Source organism: Olea europaea, chromosome 10 (assembly GCF_002742605.1).
Source record: "Olea europaea var. sylvestris chromosome 10, O_europaea_v1, whole genome shotgun sequence".
Taxonomy (NCBI): domain Eukaryota; kingdom Viridiplantae; phylum Streptophyta; class Magnoliopsida; order Lamiales; family Oleaceae; genus Olea; species Olea europaea.
This window is the reverse complement of record NC_036246.1, coordinates 10,074,093-10,078,416: the sequence shown is the minus strand read 5'-3', so window position 1 is coordinate 10,078,416 and position 4,324 is coordinate 10,074,093.

Here is a 4,324-nt window from a genome sequence, read left to right as displayed (position 1 = left end):
AATGAAATTCCGTCTCATTTGTGATACAAAACTGTATTTTCCAAAACAAGTGAAAAACCAAACACTAAAGACAACTTCACTACTCCTATGAATTTAACCTTCACTTGAACTCCATTTCTAATGCACAAGCTCACTTCATTCTCACTTGGCCTCCATTTGCTTGTGAACTCCTTCGAAGAATTCGCAATATGAATACTAGCTCCCAAGTATAACCACCATGAATTCAAAGGCATATCTAGAAAAAGAAGACTCAAAACAAATTAAGACCAATGAGATACCTACATAACTCTTCTTTTCTAATCAAGTCTTAAACTTAAAATAATCTTTCTGCCAGTGACCCTTCTTTTTCCAAAATTTGCACTAATCATTTTTCTTTATATTTCTTTTGGGACCACCAGAAGTCTGATGCCCAAAATTTTTTATTTTACTGATTTTGATGTGACTTATTGCCCTTATGGAACTTAGATTTATGGTTATGCAAAGACCCATTGTTCTGTAATAGCTGAAAAGCTAATTGCATAGTTTCAACAGTCTCAAACCGTATCCTATGCTTCTCTTGGGCACATATTGTAATAAGGTCATTTAAATCTCATTTATCCCGCTGAGCATTGTAAGCAACCTTAAATTGATTGAACTGGTTAGGAATGCTATTTAAAACATGATAGATTAGGAAATGTTCTACAATTGGAATGTCAAGAGCCTTCAGTTTAGATGATATATTAATTATCTTCATAATGTGCTCCGTAACACCACTCGTACCATCATATTTCATATTTATCAATTTGTCTATTAGATCTTCAATTTCAACTTTATCAGATTCAACAAATTTCTCACCTATTGCATTCATAAAACCTTCGGCATTTTCATTGTCTGGGATAGCACCAATAATGAAATTGGATATAGAGTGCTTAATAATTTTCTAATATATTTTTTTGGCCCTTTCCCACTTTTTATACCCCGTCACATATTCAAGAGTGCTCTTATTTGTGGGTTTCGAAAGCTTTTTCTCAATTGCAAAATTCAAGCCCAAAAAATCAAGTGATATTTCTATGTCTCATTTCCATCTCACATTATTATTCCTAATCAAGATTTCAATTGTAGACAATTGACTGAAAAAGATGAGGCATTATAAACTGTGGAAACATAAACTATTATATTTAATATCATCCAAACATAATAAATGCAGTCAATAGATAATAAAATATCCATCTAATTAACATGGGCTAGTAATTAAATAATCCATAATTAAAGTCAAAATCATATGAATCTTATTACATTAAGAGTGTAGATGCATCATTATAAAGTCACTTTTGGGCTGATAATACAACATGCAGTAAGCTTCTTTTAAAACACATCATGAAATTAGTTAACAAAATCACATTGATTTTCGAAATACAAACACCGTTGGACAGAAGGAAATTTCTAGACCAAAGTAAACTCGTTAACTGCCTTATGTCACTTTTCAAAACGTCACATATAATAACACTTTTGGGCAAGATATTATATGCAATAATTCAAAATTGTGACGTTAATGCCTTTTAAATTTTTTTTTTTTTGTAGAGAAAATTGAATAAATAACAGTGAGTGTGCCATTTTGGTAGCTACCACTCATTTTTATTTCGAAATATTTTTTTTGGTGGGAAAAATAAGGATCGTCTCAAAGTCCATAAAAAATTCAATTACAAAACAATAATTATGTGACAAATCATTATCATTAATCGATGAAAGGCAAAATTCATATGTGATTGAGAGACAAAATTGACAACAAAATTTTAATGTATGAAAGGTGAAATTTAAATGGATAAATAATAGCAAAAGTTAAATATATAAAATTTTTAACGAAAACATAAAAATAGTCAATCAAATTATTATTATTATTATTATTATTATTATTATTATTATTATTATTATGTTGAATGGGACAATTTTAAATTTAATTTTAATTGGGTCAAAATTGAAACTTTAGAGTCAAACCTTTTAAAAATCTGGATTTTTAGAACCCCTTTTCTAATTTAAATTAAAAACCATTTTTGAATTTTGCAATATGATTCAGGGTGTCAACGAGCCGAAAATCGAGTCTCGAACTTTTTTAGTTCGGACTTTTTTTTGGCTCGAGCCAACCAAAAGTTCGGCAAAATAATCGAGGCTTGACCCGAGCTGAGCAGGCTCAATTTTTTTTTTCTCTTTTTTCGTTTTTCTTCTTCTTTTCTTTCTTTCTTTCTTTCTTTAACAAGGTAGTACCTAGCTGCTTTAATTTTTTTTCAAATTTCCAGTCGAGGCGACTCGAGCTTTTCACGGGTCCAATTCACGATCCTTAAATATGACCTCTGGTTTTGAAATTATAAAGGGAACCTTACGATTTTGAAAATTACAAAATATGTCATTCCCTTTTAAATGCAAGCAAGGGCCCATAATATCACTATTTACAACATAGGCCTCTGAAAGATAATTGTAACTGAGTGCTTGAAACTTAACTATTTACAATTGGAGCCCTTGTCTCCATCGACCTAAAAACCCGATCGAAGAACTTAATTTTTTTATTCTTCTTATGGTGTCGATAGCAATCAGCACCACACCTACCGATGGTCACAGTACCCTGACTACAGCATCGACCTGTAGTGATGTCACTGCCCAGCAAAGACCGACACTCGCAGCTGCAACAGAACACAACAGTAGTGCTGTGTCTCCGTTTATCCGTCCGCAATAGGCGGCGTCCAATGCGGTGGCCAATGTCCTGTATGTATCTATCAATTGTAAAGAGTAAGAGGTGGATGTGGTGATTACAGGAGGGAAAAGAGGACAGAGAATAGAGAGCTGGGTTTTTTATTTTCTGTGTTATTCAAAAGGCAAATTCTCAGTAGGCTTATCCACCTAGCTGACGTTTAATTATTTATTTATTTTTTGATTTCAAAACTTTGAAAACTAATTATTCCACGATGATTAGTGTCTAAAAGTGTTTCAAAGATATTTCATTTACAAGACATTTTACATTCAATTTGTTTAAATTCACAAATGTTAGTCTCTAATTTCAATTCTCTTGCCGTAAATTCAATTTCCATAAATAAATGGTTAAAAATGTAATTAATTGAAATACGTATTTACATACATGTTGGCATGAGTATTATACATTTGAAAGAGTATCTATTTGATATATTTCACATGTATTTCCAATTTAGAACAAGTGGAGCAAGTGGAGGAAAATAATGTTGAAAATTAAAAAATAATGACTGTCTCAAGCAAGAAGCAGCTGTCGGTAAAATAATCATAACTTGAGTTGCAAACATTGGATCAAGGAGATTCGAATTGGGTTGGAAAGATAAGGAATTTATTTACAACTTTCATGTTTTAAAAGAAGTCAAATTCATACCACAAGGTATCCAAAATTACGGTGAAAAGTACAGCTTGTTACCTGCTGGATACAGCTTTACCTGTGAAGCAGCACTCATTCTTTTTGTCATATCTGGAGTTATATAGATCCAATGAACCTGATATAGGAACCAATGGAAAGATAACTCAAGTGGAAATAATTTATCTGTTGATCATAAGTCCAAATTCGTTGCAAAATGTATCTGAAAATTGGCATCAAGTTGCATGTTCCAGTTGTCTTGAAGCTGGACAGAAACAAGTTGCATTGCCTACTTGAATTTTGGATGTTCCTTTGCCTATAAAAGGGGACCTTGGCCACGATTTTGAGGGCATCAATTCCTCTCCCATCATATTCTAGTTTCCTTCATTTTCTTTGTAATATTTCATTATGTATTTCTAAACCATTAGCTAGAGTTAGGGGGTGAAACTTTGGTAAATGCATAATATTATCTTTGATCTTTCATTTTGTTCTTCAATGTTCATCTTCTTACTTGGTTGAAGTATATGTTCTACAAATGGTTTTGGTTTGTTAAAGACTTTGATTTATTGTTGACAATTTTGGCACAATAATGTTTAGATAATCTCTACATTCCAACAACTTATTTTGACATATTCTCTCAAACAATTATCAAGATCTATCTTTTAGTATATTTGTGATTAATGTTTTATCTTCCATATGAGATCACTCCTTAGTTGATTTTCATATGAGTTAAATTAAAGATCAAGGGCAATTTCTACTCATTTTTTCGAAGTGAATCCCCGACGCTCTAGTGTTTGTCTTCGTCATATTTCCCCCAATCGTTTACTACTCATAGACTAGTTTATTTCCTTCCAATTTCCTGTGGTTCGACCTCGGACTTTCGAGATTTACTACTTGCGACAACCTGCACTTGGGTTTGCAACCTTAAAGTTGTAGCAAGTTTTTGGCGCCGTTGCCGAGGATTTGCGTCAAGGATTA